Source organism: Choloepus didactylus, chromosome 18, assembly GCF_015220235.1.
Source record: "Choloepus didactylus isolate mChoDid1 chromosome 18, mChoDid1.pri, whole genome shotgun sequence".
NCBI classification, from domain to species: Eukaryota; Metazoa; Chordata; class Mammalia; order Pilosa; family Megalonychidae; genus Choloepus; species Choloepus didactylus.
In genome coordinates, this window is record NC_051324.1 from 8,126,073 (window position 1) to 8,143,189 (window position 17,117).

General features: G+C 39.5%; 1 pseudogene; it reads right to left on the minus strand.

The window, feature by feature from the left end:
- Nucleotides 1-246: 246 nt before the first annotated feature.
- Nucleotides 247-2,485, minus strand: LOC119514364 (annotated as a pseudogene).
- Between the last annotated feature and the right edge of the window lie 14,632 nt (nucleotides 2,486-17,117).

The following is a 17,117-nucleotide window of genomic DNA, read 5'->3' on the forward strand; positions in this document are numbered from 1 at the left end:
ATATTTTTGGTCAATGAATTACAAAAGTCAACAGAGCTCACTGGTTACCTAAGCACACCCATCTTCTGATGGTTATGGCTGAAAAGTAATTCCATAAAGACCACCTAAAATGTGTAGACTTTAGGTTGGTATTCCATATTAAAAACAGGTAAGGCCTTTTCTTGAAGGTGGTATCTATGCCTTCTCTTTATTTTTCTATAAAGTTCACATGATATTTAATACAGGCCAGGTATAAACTGGGCACTCTAGAAGCTTTTGAGATATCTGATAAATATGCTACTTCAAGTTATTTTTTATCATCTCTCAAAAAAAATAGTAAAGGAGAGACATAACCACTGTATTAAAAAATATTTACATTATATAATAATGTTTTTTCCCTGAAAGTAAAAATTACCAGGACTAAATATCTCACCCACTGAAGTGCCACCAAGCAAATGTTCAAGTCATAAAAAGCACTGGGGTACTTTGAACAAGTATCTTATTATGAGGGGAAAAAATTGATGTAATATTTGAGTTCATTAAATGAAATGTTCCAATGACAGTGAATTTAAAAATTTAATAGTTTTTTACATATGGTATACTGTCCTCCTAACATGTAATACATTAAAACATAGCATATTTCAAATCAATATAATAATAAAAGATTCATATTTTAGTAATTTTCAATCTTCAAGGCCAACAACTTTTATCTTTGATTGGTTTTCTAAATTCTCCACGATATGTTTCAGATAATCTTCATCTTTAAAAAAATACACATATAATTCTCTTTCCATTTGATGCAGTTTATCAGCTGCCAAAATTTTTCTTTTTGCCTTCACATCAGCAAGAATATGAGCAAGGAGATGATTTAACTTATTCAAGTGAGATTCAACTTGATGAAACTGCTCCATTAGTGTCTGATCACTAAGCAAAAGCTGATTTCCTCCTTGATACAAAGCATCACAAAGCAGGTCTACACCATCATTCAGTTTGGACAGAAAGAAAGAATGTTCTTGAGCAGATGCTGCTAGCTGACCTTGTAATAAAGAAACATCCTGCTTCAATTTCTCAGTCACTTCCTCCAAGTTACTATGGGTTCTAAACAACTCTTTTTTCTTATTCTCTCCTTCTAAAAGTTGATAAAGCCTCTGCGTAGAATAATCCTTGGTGTCAACAGTCGTCCTGGGGTTTTTCTGCCGAGTTACTGAGGAGTCCATCAGCACTTCTAACCGCTGGTACAGCACCTCATTGCTTTGACTAAGCTCTTTAACCAAATTTTCAAGTTGACGATATATGTCCCAGTGCTTCCTCAATTCAATTTCATATGATATTTGTAGAAGTTCAAATGATGCCTTTTGCTTTATTAACTGATTTAAAACTAATTCTTGTCTTGCTGTATAATAGTCTTGTCTGGCAATCTACAGATCAAAATCTCCCTTTACAACTGGTATGTTCAACAACTGGGCATTCTCTCTTACCACAGCAGGCAAACTTTCATCTTTTATATGAGTGATTTGTTCTTCAAGTTTTAGAATTTCACTGGTCAAGCAAGAAATGTTAGCATCCAAATTTTCTTTGCCAACAGCCTTGTTGGTTAGACTATACAGACTCTCCTCGGCCCATTCTATACTTGACTTCATTCTCAAATTACTTGCTTTCAGTTGAATTAACTGATGTTGAGCACAAATGTAAGCTAACTGTAGCCTGGTCATCTCTAGCCGCCTCTCCTCAAGGACTTCTCGGTTATCACAAAGAGATGGTGTTTGTATATCTAATAGTTGAAAATTTTCTTCATTTGAACTTTCAACTACTTCATGTATCCCCTGAAAGAACTGTTTTTTGGTAAAGAAGGTTAATGCTGCTGTGCTTTGCTCCTCCTAGCTTAGATACTTTTCCAAGGGAAACAGATAAAAACACCACTGGATTTGTCCCTTGCCCTATATTAGAATGTCTGAAGAACATCATCGATTTTGCAACTCCATGGGTAAGAGCCTAAAGGTCGTTACTGATTTTAGTATTCGCAGCATTTAGAAATTTTTGACTCTTCTTCAGCTTTTTAGTGGCTTCTTCTTCTTTGGCATTTAACTTCAGAGATCTGTGGCTAGTTACGGAAGCCATCAACTGGCATTTATTCCGTCATTGAAGTCTGAGGTTCTTTAATTTTTGCAGAGTTTGAATTTCATCCTCTAATTTCTCTAGCTCTTTGTCATCCACAGTAGGCATCTTCAAATCAGAAGCTTTACAGGTTTTAAGAACTTCACCCAGTGCTGCTGTTTCTAGGATGGGCTTGCCTGATTTTTGAAGAGCGCTGAAAGCTTGCAATTCTTTTTCAGACAACACGTTCTGTTCATTCACATTCCCACAAAACCACTTCAAAAATGATTCACCTTCAACTGTCTCAAACAACCAGTCAAAATCTTCTCCGTTAAGAACATCGGCCTTGGGGTAACCAATTTTTTTTAATGTTCCCACAAATTCATTTCCACAACTCATTTTTCTGGAAACTAATTTTTTTGTACCTAATCTAGGTTTGGGATATTGACTTTGGAAAACAATTCCAAATACAAACAAACCTATTTTTATGCTAAGTCCATAGAAAAGGGGAAAAAATACTTTTAGAATCTATAATGATTTCTCCTCACCCAGCTCTCGCCTGCGCCCCGTCAAGAAGACGCCGCCACCGCCCTCCACACCTTGCGCGCCTCGCAATGCCTCACGGGAGCGCCGCGACGGAAAGCCCCGGGCCGCCTCCCCGTGCACGCGCACCACGCACGCGGTGGAAATTTTTTCTTTCAGCACCTTAAATGTTTTTCTGCTGCCTTCTTACCTCTGTGCTTTCTGATGGGAAATCAGTACTTAATCTTATCAAAGTTCCTTTGTACGTGACATGCTGCATCTCTCTTGAGGTTTCCAAATTCTTCATCTTTGGCATTTGACAGTTTGATTATAACATGACACGGTGTTTCGGTTTGCTAAAGCTGCTGGAATGCAATACACTAGAAATGGATTAACTTACAATGGGGGTTTATTAACTTACAATTTACAGTTCTTAGGTCATGAAAATGTATAAATTAAGGCACTAACAAGATGATACTGGCCTCTGAGAAAGGGAAAGGCTGCCGGCATCTGGGACACCTCTGTTGCATGGGAAGGCACATGGCCAGCATCTGCTGGTCCTTTGCTCCCAGGTTCCATGCTTCCAGCTTGTGGTTCCAGAGGCTTCTTCTTTGTGCCCTGTGGGTCTTCTCTTAGCCTCTCCAGGGCTTTTCTCTCTAAGCTTTCTTGGCCTTTTCTGCCTTTTATCCTCTCATAAAGGACTCCAGTTAAAGGATTAAGACCCACCTTGAATGGGGTGGGTCACATCTCAACTGAAATAACCAAAAGGTCCCACCTCACAGGCCTGCACCCACAGAAATGGAGTAAAACAATATGGACTTTTCTGGAGTACATAATAGCTCCAAACTACCACACATGGTGTGGGTGTATTTGGGTTTATCTGTTTATCCTGTTTTGAGTTTGTTGAGCATCTTGGATGTATATATTCATGTCTTTGGTTAAATTTGGGAAGTTTTCAGCCATTATTTCTTTGAATATTCGCTTTCTCTCTTCTCCTTCTGGGACTCCTAAAATGTGTATACTGGTACACTTGATGATGTCTCACAGATTCCTCAGGTTCTGTTCGCTATTCTTCATTCTTTCTTTTTTCTGCTCCTGAAACTGGATAATTTCAATTACCTTATCTTCACATTCTCTGATTCTTTCTTCTGCCAACTCTAATCTGCTATTGAACCCCTCTGTGAAGTTTTTAATTTCTGTTACTATGAACTTCACCTTTGTTTGGTTCCTTTACATTCTCTTTGTGTTCATCTATCATTTTCCTGATTTCCTTTATTCTTTGTCTATGTTTTCATTTACCACTTTGAGCACAATTAGGACAATTTTTTAAAAGTCTTGGTCTGGAATGTGCCAAGTCTGGTCCTACTCATTGATGGTTTCTAATGCTTTAATCTTCTCCTTTGCCTGGGCCATCACTTCCTCTTTCTTTGTATGTTTTATAATCTTTTGTTGAAACCTAAACATTTTGACATTTTAATGTGTTATCACTGGAATTTAGACTCCAAGGATTCTGTTCCTTAAGCTTGTATCCAGCTAGTGTTATGACAGAGCTTTCCTTGAATGCCAGGGGCTAAACAAAAAAAGAAAAAAAAAAGTGGGGGTGGTAGAAGAAGAAGAAGAAAAAGAGGAGGAGGAGGAGGAAAAGGAGGAGGAAGAGGAGGAGGAAGAGGAGGAGAAGGAGAAGGAAGAGAAGACAGAGGAGGAGGAGGAGAAAAGAAACCACCTTTCTCAGTCTTTGCAGATTGACCTGTGTTAGGGCGCGCCTTCAGAGCTTATCCATACAATGAGTTTGGAGAGTAGCCCCAGGCCAAAGCAGAGGGCCTTTCTGTGCATGCAGCTTGCGCTGGGCATGCACATGCATGGGTGGTCTTAGGAATTCCCCTATTTACATGGATACGAATGTCCCCTTTCCCTAGAAAACATTTTCCTCACAGTCCCAGCATGGCACTGTATATCCTCCAGCCAGCAATGCCTTGCTGCAGGCAGCCACGTAACTCCCACTGTATTCTGTAGGAGAGCTCTGTGAGTCACCACCTACATGCAGGGGAAGTTCTGGGACAGTGAGTTCCTTAGGCCACCACCAGACAGAGTGGGCCAGACACACATGCTCCTATTACGTGCATGAGGGTTACTCTGCTCCCTCTGGAACCAGGACCAGGGATCCACACTGGGGCTTTGGGCCCGCTCTGTGCTTAGCTGTTGAGAGGGTGGGGGAGGAGCCAGCCAGGATGCGTGAGATTCTATTGCTTTTAAGTGACCTTTTTCTTGATTCACTGCTCACTTGTTATTGCAAACCTTTAACTGTTTTTTGGAGTTTTGAAAAAGATGTTTCTGCCAGTTCTTGCTGGTTGGTCAGAGCTTCCACGGGAAGGCAGAACCCCGAGCTTCTCACTCCATCTTGACCAGGGAAGGCCTCACATTCTTTGCTATCTTGTATTCTAAGGTGAATTTCAATCACTATAATTTTATTTGTAAAACACATTGCTACAAGGAGGGCATTCCTTTAACTGTATACTCCTAATCTTACAAGAATACTCAGAATCCTTTCATATTGCTTTAGTAAATTAGAGCTATATGTGGAAGTCAAGGTAAGTTAATTATCACAAGTTTGTGGGGCAAAATTGTCCTCTTATTAAAAATATAGTTTACCACCTTATGTGAAACAACACAGCATTCTATAAGCAATAACAGGATAAAACATTTTTAACATTACATATATAATTTTAAATAAAAACATTTGTAGCATCTAGGTTATAAGTCAACAGTCCTTGGAATTAGTAAAACACATTTTTCCACATAACAGGAATTCTCTTTGCTCCTCTTAAAAAAGAGACTTAGAGAGAAATTGAACTTCATGTGAGAAGATACAGAGTAATTATTTATTTATCTCAAAAGTCACACATATCTTAAATACGTGCTAACATTTTTATCTTCCAACAAAACTTGAGGGCTGGCTTCACAAGCATCTGAGTCAACAGCCTCCCATCCTTTCAAGGTTTCTTTTAAAACTCCCAATGGAGGTCTATAGTTTCTGTCTTCAGTTATAATTTCTAGCTAGGGATGAATTAAAGAAGATTGGCCTTGAAATGTTTTGTTTCCATAACCTCTAACATTTACTGCACACAGTGCTTAGTGCTTTCTCTGCAGAATTACAATGAAGGAGGAAATTGAAGCTGCCAAAAGGTAAGGAGCGTGCCCATGTGGCATGGCAGTACATTTCAGAACCAAGACTTGAACCCCACAGACCCATGTAGGGGCAGAGAACATGAAAATAAAGACCAAACTGTGAGATCTAACACTTGAAAAGTAGTAACTCACATGTTTAACTTCTTTTCTTCATCAACATTTCATCCGAGAAATATTGATTGAGCCCCACCGTGTGCCCAGAAATAAAATACATCGGGTATGGTGGTCAATGAGAGAGATGCGGTCCCTGCTCTCGTGGGGCTTACAGTCTAGAAAGGGGGACGACAATAAAGTCACAAACAAACAAATAGATCAATAAACAACACAAACATCAGATAAGGGCTCTACAGAGGCTTGATGATGATGGATTCCAATTGTCTTCCTAACTCCTTTCTTCTCTCCTGGATTGTAAGCTCATGGAGAAGAGACATACCTTTTGGTAGTCCCTGTTTTGTCTTAAACAATGATTTGCACATAGTAGGATCAATTAATGCATCAGTGACTTATTATTTCTGGAGCAAAGTCTGCTCCCAAGCAACCGGCAATTTGAATGTAAATCATAGCCTTTTGGAAATAATAGTAGATACTTTGACACTTCAATTTATTCTACTTACATTTGAAGAAAGAATGAAGAATCATCTTCCTTCCTTATTGTGTAGGTGCAAGAGCTCACATGACACTCACTGGAGCCAGAAAGAAGAGTAAACCCCAGAGAGCTCAACATGGCATGTTATCGTGAAAAAGAAAATGATTTAACTCAGTGAAGACATTTAGATTTTAAAAGTCTGACCTTTTGGCTTGTTTTTCAAAATTCTCCCACAACCAAACTCACTCTCTGGGGCTCTTATATGAGCCAGAGGTGCACCATTTGTTAAATAACTGATGCCCTGCAATAAATGGCACCTTTGAAGGAGATATTCATCTTCTGAAGAGCAAGTTGCACCTAATTCCTATGGAAGTCACCAGACAATGACAAATACAGTTGCTCATTACCCAACAAGTGGATCTCAAAAAACATATTTCTTTTTTTTAGTTTTGAGTCCCAATCATGTGTCAGGTAATGAGCCTGGGATACCATGGTGTCCAAATTCCCACCCTTGACCACGATGACTTTCCTAAATAACGGTACTTTTTCCATACACTTTTCTGAATTCCATCCTGTATCTTCTGAATCAGAATTGCAGGGCAGCGGTTCTCAAAATCCATTGCTCATCAAAATCATAGATTGCTGAACCCCATCTCCAGAGCTTCTGATTCAATAGGTCTGGAGGGCAGTTTGATAATTTGTATTTCTTAAAAGTTCCCAGGTGATGCTGATGCTGCTGGCCTGAGGACCAGACTTAGGGGGCAGAAACCAAGCACCTGAAGGTGATTCTGATCTGTGTCCATGGTTGAGAACCACTGGAGCATGGAATTTCAAAAGAATCACAGTCCAGTTCTTACTTCTAAGAAATCCACACTGAGAACTGAGATAGGGGAGATAAAACACAAGGTTCACATTTTATGAACAATGGTAGTGTCTTGCTGGGTGTTACTATTATATGGATACAAAAGCTTCAGAAATATGGGATCTCAGTAGAGGTTGGAATAGGTGGAGAAATTGGCTGGGTCTTGAAATACAAGCAGTATTTGGATAGGTGATGGGAAAATGGGAAGTCATTCAGGAAAAATTAACCTGGAGAACATGCCCTTCAAAGAGGCAACTAGTTACTATGTGCATGGTCATGATTTGTAACCAAGAGAAATTACTGGTACTTTCAACCATATTTTAGCAGTTGTAGATATTTTAAAATATTGTCTACAGGCACCACCATTTTGAAATTATAATAGTTACAGATCTGCCTCTATATCTTAATGTAAGATGGTAATATATTTGTTGTGGTATTAAGTAATAAATGGAAAAAAAATCCCATGGCTAAATAAGTTTGCAAAAAAGTTAATACAATAAAGTAAGACATGTTGAGAATCTTTATCATGCCAACTGACTCGGTTACCTTCAGAAAAGGGATATAGTGTGCAGTGTGTCCCAAGCTTATCTGACCACAGAATCCCTTTGTCATCAATCACCCTGGTCTAATTGTAGAAAGGACATGCTTTGAGTAAAGCCAATCTTTGGAAGAACTCCCCCAGGAGATGAATGCCAGAAATGGGTTAAAAGCACTCTACAGAAAAGGATTTTCTGTTTGTAAGCCTTTGCCCACGGGTCCCGAGGCCAATCATTTTAGAGAAGGTAGCTCTGCCAACATGGCAAGTTTCAACTGAAGCCAGTTTCCAGAAGGCGAATTTCCCTATTTCACTTAAATTATTGATTTTCCTGCATGCCAACATGGAATCATTGGTTTTAGTAAGATCCTAGCGGGATGAGCATATTTAACACCCAGCTATCCCAGTGAGGAGGCTGGCGCATCCTAGAATGTGCGTAGCTCTGCCCTTCTTGCCTTTCTTGTAACTGCACAGGGTACTTTTTATTAAGCACGTGCATGTGTGCTGGGCACACACAAACACACACCACACGCACACATATACACACAGACATCGCATCTTCAATCCATCACTTCTTCACGTAATGGTTACTTTGAGGACTGTTCAAAATCAACCAGCTAACATTTTCCCATATATAAGACATATTTTTTTGGGGGGGTGGGGTTCTGTGGTTATTTTTATTATTTATTGCCCCAAAGGGAAAGAATACAGAACATGATGCTAGAGCCTCCCAAAACAAAACAAACACCCACATACACCGGCAGGTTTTGGAAGGGGCAAAAAAAGAGAAAATCCACTCAAACTTCATGGTCAAATTTTTTGGATGGACTGGAAGGACGCCTGGGTCTCCCTGGCATTTGGGTCCTCAAAGCTTGGCCTTTGGCTGCATTCTTTTTGATGTGCCCTTCTCAAGTCACGCCAAGTCTAGCTTCTGCACAGGACTAGTACTTTGGATGACATTACCAACCTTTCCTTCAAATTAAAAAAACCTTCTTCCTCAAGACCTAAAAATACCCCTGAGCCTTGGAGTGCAGCCTTGTTTTCATCACCTTCTGTCCACTGGTCCAGTTGCTTGACCTGGGACAAGTCAAAACCACAAAGAAGCAGTTTTGAGGAAGCTTGAAAGGACCAGCTCAGAGAAATAGCAAAAATCTTTTCTCTTTCAATCACAAGACTTCTATCCCCACCCCAACTCACTTTGTTTTTTTTTCTTTTCTTTTTTGGGATTTTATTTTTTAGGTGGGGGCGGGGAGTCTTGGCAAAACAGGACAAAAATTTTTTTTAATTCAATTTATTCTTGCAACTAGAATAAAGAAAACAGAGTTGGGTAAATGGAACAGTTTTTTCATTGCTAAAAACTGACTTTAAAACTCTCATCCTAGCCATATAAAATAGAGTTTATTTCTTACAGAAATTTGGGGTAGATTCCATTTTTAACCATGCTGTGAGAAGCTCTTCGTGCTCAACGGTACAGCATTCTAAATTCATGGCAGTGCTGTTTTGGCTTATAACTTCATATTTGGGGCTAAATATTTACTTTATTCAAGTCAAATGCTTGTGCCTTGCATTCAAGACCCTTTGCTGTCACATCTTGTGAGTGGGCTTGGAGAGCAGAGAAGGAGTAGGTGAAAGTGGCAGTCGTTTCCCGCCGTGAGAGGAAGGACCTCCATCGAGGAGGAGGATGGGGGGGTAGATGCCCTGCCACTGTGATCACCCCTGGTCAGTGCAGGAAGAGATCAAGGGCAGAAGAGGAATCCACTGAGGGATGCCAAGAAAGGATGTGGAGGATGGGAAACCAAAAAGAGGGTGCAGAACTGAGTGACAAATAAGACTGATGGATCGATGGTCTGGGAACGAAGGCCACAAGCTCCTGCAGCCAGGGCCCTGTGTACCTCCTTTGGAGTTCTGGGGCCGAACCTTCAATCTTGATGAGTTGGTCACAGAAACAGCTTCCGAGGCATCTGGTCACAGCTGTCTCCCTGGTCTTCTCTCTCATATGGGTTAGACTCTCTCTTCCTCCAACAAACTTCAAACTTTCCCTCTGCCCACCTTTGATCTTTCTGTTTCCTTTCCGGGGCCCGAGTTTTTTTCTTCTTGGATCTTGAAGACTTCTCTTATCCCTCCACCCAGATGCTACCGCGTATACAGTCAGAGTGAGTGTGAGAATTTTGAGGCCAGCGAGAGAACTCTTCCATCTCATATCCTCTAAGGCTCTAGACTTGTACTTCTCTGCATTCTAGAATAATTATTGGTATATTTATCTTACCTTCCTCATACTATTGGAAGATGCCTGGGTAAGGCCAGCAGTTCACTAACTTATATCTTAATAGTCAACCTAATGGAGTTAGAGCAGTTCTGGAATGAATAGTGCCTGGAGTTACATATATTAGGTATTAGAAGCGATGAAGAGTAGAACAGGAGATCTTTATTTGAGTGCAACTCTATTTAGGCAAGCCATATAACATCCCTGTGAATTGTGGTTTCTTCAACTATAAAATTGGAGGAGGGTTTATTTGCCCCAACATACCCCAGAGCTGCTGAAAGCAAAGAGTGGGATAATGTCCGTAAGATGTTCATAGGCTGTACAATGCTGTGTAAATAGAGGCATTATCAACCCAATATAGCCATTCAACTAATTCTTACTAATCGATAGGCACAAGGACAATAGAGACCACATGCACACCATTATACCTCCTTAATTGCATAATCAAATCAAGTTGGTAAGAGAATATTTAGTTGGTGATGTTAACGCAGCTAAAGGATGTGCAGAAGTGAATACATTCCATCTACATCCACCATTAAGAAATAATTTCCCTTGGCTTTTATTCATTTTCTGTTGTTAATTTTCCAAATTTCTAGAATTTCCATATGCCTATATTACTTTTGTAATTAGGAAAACAATAAAACAAACATTGGGTTTGTCTCAAGGGAGTTACTGTTACTTCCCCCAAATTTCTCCGTGAAGGTTCCCCAAACGCCCTTGCCTACAAATGGATGACGTGTTTGGTGTTGGTGGAGCTGCTGGGTGTTAGGCACCCAGTGTAGTCTATCTTCCTCTCTCCTAAGTGGATGCTTTACACCCAATACCAGGATGCTTTACACCCAATAAGCCTTTGGATTCTTGTTGGGTTTTAATATAGTACACTTCTGGTAACTTCCTACACAATTCTACTGGTAAGTGTTCACACTAACAAACTTTTATTCTTTTACACCTATTTTAAGTTAGGTCTAAGTAATGTATTCTTTGAAGGCTAATTCTGGAATTACCAAAAAGAATCATGTAATATATGACAACACCAAATCATAAATGCCCTTTGAATGATCCTCACCAGCTCTCTCAATAACTTTAAATTGTGCTCATTGCCAGAGGTCTCTTGCAAGCCACTTTTTCCCTTAAAAAGCAAATTCTCAGTAAATTCTGTGGCTGGATATTTGGAAGTATAGGTTGCTACTGAAGGGGCTTTCTACATGTGGATTATTGGTAAAAAGGTACCAAGTTTTAACCACAAAATCAGCACATTCCTAGAAAACAACATCAACACCCATAGTTTTCAGTATGCAGACTGATGGACCTGGAATTTAGTTTATGGAAAAAGAGAAGTGGCCCCTGGAAAACCTACATCTTGGCTCCTGACTCCTTTAGGGCTTCCTCTCCCATCTCTTTAATTCTTTGGTCATAACTTCCTTCAAGTCCACCCATTCTTTTCTTTCATTTACTTTTTTACTGTTTTTTTTTTTTTTTAACTTTTTATTTTGAAATAATTTCAAACTTACAGGACAGTGGCAAAAATAATATAAACCCCATACAGAGAATTCCAACACACCTCTACCTCACGGCCAGATACAACAATTTTACCATTTTGCCACCATTGCCATCTCATTTTAATCTATATCCATCTATCTATCTATCCATCCATCCATCCTTCTATCCATCTATCTTTATCAATCATCTATCTGTTTTATGAATATTTTCTTTCATTTTGAAGAAGAGGGAATTCTCTTTTTACAAATTATCACTTTTTAGTTTTAAAGATGTGATTAATATATGCACCCAGCACAAAATTCAAACAGAACAAAAGAGCACAGTACGAACAGTCCGTCTCTAAGCACTCAGTTCCCTCCCCAGAGATCACCAAGGAACCAAGTTGTTTTCCATTTCCCCCACCAATTCCCTGCACAAGGCTCATTTCTTCACAACTATCTGAATGTAATTTTGTCTTTCTCTAGGCCAAACTTCCTGTCTTCACTCAGGTAGGATAGCCAAGAAAAGTGTCTGGATAAGATCTGACCTTGACTTTGACACAGGTGGGAGATACAAGCGATATGAAAGAGGAGAGGGCAACCAGCAGTTACAATGGGGCATGCACCTAAGAGTTGGCCTATTGTCAATACTCTGTAAATGTTTACTGGATGATTAAAATAGTCAAGGAAACATGCATGTCTTGTTCAGGAATTAGAAAGGAAACTAGCTTTGCTGAAAGAGAGGACTCAGAATAAGAACCAACAAATGAAGGGGACAATTGTAATCACAACTCTTACAAGGATGATTAGGATAAAGAAACCCCAAGCAGCCTGGAATTTTTAAACTAGAAATCTGGGGGTGTTTCCTATATACGAGCACCATTCTAGTTACTGATGAGGATCAAAAGATGCATAAAATATGGTTCCTTCCTTCTACAGAACTTAAAATTCAGCCTCTATAAATTCTTAATCAGGAAAGCAGTAACATGAATTGTGTTTAGAAAGATCAGGAAGTTATTAGCCCTGTGATCATCCTCACCTGGTTGAGTTTCTATGGCTTTTTCTAATTAATGCACACTCTATTTTTTTTTTTTTAACTGTTATCATGCTATTTTGCAGGTGAGTCCAGCCATTTCATTAGTGCTCATTTGGCTTCTCATTTAGATTAGAACCCTCTGGAAGATGGGCTGCTATTCTTTCGAATGACCTGTGTAGATCAGTGTTCACTCTTGAACTCTCTCTATTCCTCAGTTGCTACTAGCCCCCAAAGGAAATAAGGAATCCCTTGATTCATTAGAGCAGTGGTCAAGATAGTGGTGAAAACAGGAAAAAAGCTTGAAGTGAAGACATGTCTTTGACCTGTTTGCAGAGTGGAAAAAGAGATTATCCGGCCTGAAGCATTCCTCAAATCCTAGTTCTTGGAGAACATCTACCAGTCATGAGTCACAAGCCAAGTGGCAGAAAGGACAATTAAGGTGCCTCTCTCAACCACTGCGAAACGAGTGTCTGAGTTTTCTTCTTTACATTTGAAAATAATGTCAGGCAGCTTCCAACTGAGGAATACAGGAGTTTACAAACTGAACAAACAGAATGTATAACTAACCATGAGATAGGTTAAGAATGAAGAATATTTTTTACAAAAACAGCCTACAAACAAGAAATATTTAACAAAGCAAACAAACAAACAAACAAAAAAAACGTGCATGTGCAGCAGAAATCGTGGAGCAAAAGTGAATATCAAGGTATTGTTCTAGGCACTAAAAATGGCTGTTATGCTGGGGAAACAGCCCCACAGCTCACGTTAAAGCAGAGCTGCCCAACCAGCGTGTTTTGGCATCAAAAGGCTGTGGATGTGCCATGAAATGTTGATCCCTTCAGCGTTGGGGTGGCTGCGTGGTCGGAGAAGCCAGAGCCCTTGAGAGATGGCCTCCAGCTGTGAGGAACCCAGCTAGGGGCTCCCCAGAGGGGAGCCTGGGCTGAGTGGGGGTTTGACTCTGGACCCGACGATCCTCCAAGCAGGCAAATGGTGGCATCTGTCATGTGCTGAATAGAACCAAGAAGGACATTTACTTCAGCCACCAGCTGAGAGTGTGACACTGCTCACGAAGTTGTTGGGGGGTTGGGGGGGACGGGTTCCAGGATCCCTGTGAGCAGGGCACGCAGCCCAGCATGCAGCCAGCCAGGGTCAGGGTGCAGGTAGGCAGAGGAGGGTCCTGGTGGAGGAGCTCCCAGAGGTGACTCTGAATCTTGGACTTTGAATATATCAGGCACTTCTGTGCATTTGTGTCTGACACACCCTTTTAGAGGTGACCAAACAGGCAACAGGGTGACCCCTTTAACAACACATGGATGTTTGGAAGATGAGAGTGTCATCGCCTTTTGAGATATTTGATACAAAAAAGAGTTCAATGAATTCGAAATGTTTTCTCATTATTTTAGAAAGTTCAATGACAGAAAAAGAAGAGCTGATAGTGTTTTAAAAATTTTTTTTGTGGCAACATCTATACAACATAAAATTTCCCATTTACCCACTTTCAAGAGTGCAATTCATTGGTATAACTTACATTCACAATGTTGTGCCTCCATCAATACCTTCCGTTATCAAAATTTTTCCATCACCTCAAACAGAAACTCTGTACCCATTAAGCTCTGTCCCCATTCCCCACCCCGACCCTGCCCCTGGTAAACTATATTCTAATTTCTGACTCTACAAATTTGCAAATTCTAATTCTTTCACTTATAGTGAGATCATACAATATTTACTTTTTTGTGTCTGACATTTCATGCAGCATGGTGTCATCAAGGTTCATTAGGAGTTGATTCTCAAATACATAATTTTTATTAAATATGTTATTTAAAAATATAATTTCAACAGATGTAAAAAAAAAAAAAAAAAAACCATGGATTTACCTATTTTTTTTAAATCACCTTCTTGTGCAAAGTTTCCCCAAGATGGTAATTATCGAAAATGTAAATACTGCAAATGATCATTAAAAAATTTTTTGACCAAAAAAATTTTGATCAAGTATAAAAACCAGACATAAAAAGTTTTGTTCATGGAACCTAGCTCAAGTTTCTCCTTAAAAATTTCAGAAAGATGTGAAGTGGAAGTTTTAGACACATTCAGTATTTAAAATTTTCCTTAATACTGTGTAATTTATCATTATATTAAATAGAGAAATGTAAAGAAATACGAAGAAATGTTCTCACCAAGCCCCTTACAGATATAGCCAAATCTCTTCCATATTAGTCTAGTGTACTATACTAATATTCTCAATTTTTTCTTGGCGTGCTATGCCATGAAAAATGTTGGGACATACCGCCTTAAGGCGCGTTTTACCGCTAGAAAATACTCAACCTTTCTTATTTCAGGCAAGTTACATGAGTGGAGGGACAGGAGATAGTGTGCAAAAGCAAAGAGGTGAAAGAGTAAAGAAATTCCAGAAATTATAAGAATACTGGAATGACAATGAGAAGACTTTCTCTCTTCTTAGTTGAAGGGACACAGCTTAATCTTGCAGAACTGGAAAGAAAGGATCAACAGGTGAAATCAACTCTTACAAAATTAAAATAAATACTTGTATTTTATTTATATCCTTTAATATGGTAATTGTGCAAAAGTGATGTAAGGTGAGCCCGAATGGCATGCCCAGCAAGGCCGAAAAGAATTTCTAAGAGAAGCCAGGTATTGTGGCTGCCCAGCCACTGCCTTTATCCACCAGCCTGCCCCTTCCTTTCAGCTCATCTTCTCAAATTATCCATAGGAGATTTATCCTCCTACTCAATAAGAAAAATATTTCTAATTATATCCAACCATTCTTAAGATGAATGAGAATCATGCAGGGACGCTAGATGCCAAAACGCTTTTTTGCCAAACAATTCCTTTTGCCTTAAGAAAGAGGCAGCTGCATTGTTTCCATAACTATCCATATAAAAGAGCCTTTGGAATGAGGCTGACTCGTCCTGCTTTAAAAAGCTCCAAGGTAAGTGGGAGCGAGACCTGACTTTTCAAGAGGGACACTCTGACCACACCGTCCGGTGTCGGCTGCAGCTGCTAGTTCTGGTACTGCAGGTTTTACTGGGTCCCTCTGAAACGTGTTGCCTTCTGTTTACAACAGCAAGTCATGCCACAGATGGGATTTTTCATTGCTGTTAATTAATTAAGTGTTTTTCTCTTTTTCTTTTACAGAACTGTCTAGCTCCCAGGCTACATCTCACTCGCTAACAAGGTAAGACCTGGACTGACTAGTCCCCAGAGCCTCTGAGATGGATTTATGTCACTTAGCAACCTTAGAGAAAGTGCTTGTCTCAGTAAACAGCCTCTAACTGTACTTCAGGAAAGTTACTGGACAGGGAGAAGGCAAGGTCTTTCCTCTTAGAACAATGTGCATATCCTCATTTAGGACTCAGGCTTTTGTGGGGTGACATTTTAGCGAGAGAATTGTTTTTGGTAGGATATTATTTTATAACTCAAAGAAAAAAAAATCTGTACTAAGATTCCCTTGCTAAAAGACTCAAATTTGACAAAAACGTACCCTGCAATTAGAATTCATTTAGTAATAAACATGATGTCCAATAATTAAGAAGGGATGTACTTAGGACTATGGCTCTTTTAAACTGCCTTAAACTTCCTTTGTAAAAAGTCACCTTATCAAATACTGATGGTTGTATGAAACCGAAACACTGTGGAATTTTTACTACATACATATTAAGGGTATTAACCGGCCTTACTACAGAGAGAAACTGGTGGGTAGCTGATTAAAATGAGTTTCAAGTATTTGATCATGTAATGGCTGTAGGAGCATTATTTGCCAAAAGGGTTGCAAACAATTCTTTCCAAGTCCAAACATTTCATTCTACTGAAACAAGGGAGCCCTCTGAGGGAGGAGAATGTGGATAATGTTTGCTATGGCTTTTATCCTCAATTAGTGTAACTGGGTTAAACTGATTAACTGGATTTAATATGCAAAGAAATTACATTAGACAAATTCTATGAAGCACCCACCTTAAAGAAAAAAAAAGGAAAACAAGAGTATAATCCCCAAAAGCCATTGAGCTTGAACACTTCTGGCTGAACATCTAGAGGTGAAAATGAAGTTCCTTTACTTTACATCGCAAGAAATGGAATTTTCTTACATTTTAATAAGTGACATTTTATATGTAAATGGTATTCTGAATTATTTCAAATTGCTTTCTCGGTTATTTTAACTTTCTGTTTTCAGAGTACTTTCACAATATCTCAGGGTTAGGCATTCAGGAAGGCAGATATTATAATTCCTATTCTAAAGATGGAGACACTGAGGCTCAAAAAGATCAAGTGATTCACTGGAAGTCACAAGCACTTAGCTGTAGTGCCGAGACTGGAACCCAGCCTCCCGACCGGAATGCTAGGCTTGGAGGATTAAAGATCATGGATGTGACGCCTTGAGTACAGTCTTGGGTACACAGTGGCCACTTTTAGTGGTCATTTGTAATTTAGTTCTTGTAATTATGTGTGTTTCAAAAACTACAGCATGGCGTACAGTAGACCTGCATCATGGACTTTCTAACCAGGCCCATGAAATGTAACCAGCAATGTACCTGGCAGTCCAGAAGCTCTAGAGTGAAATTGC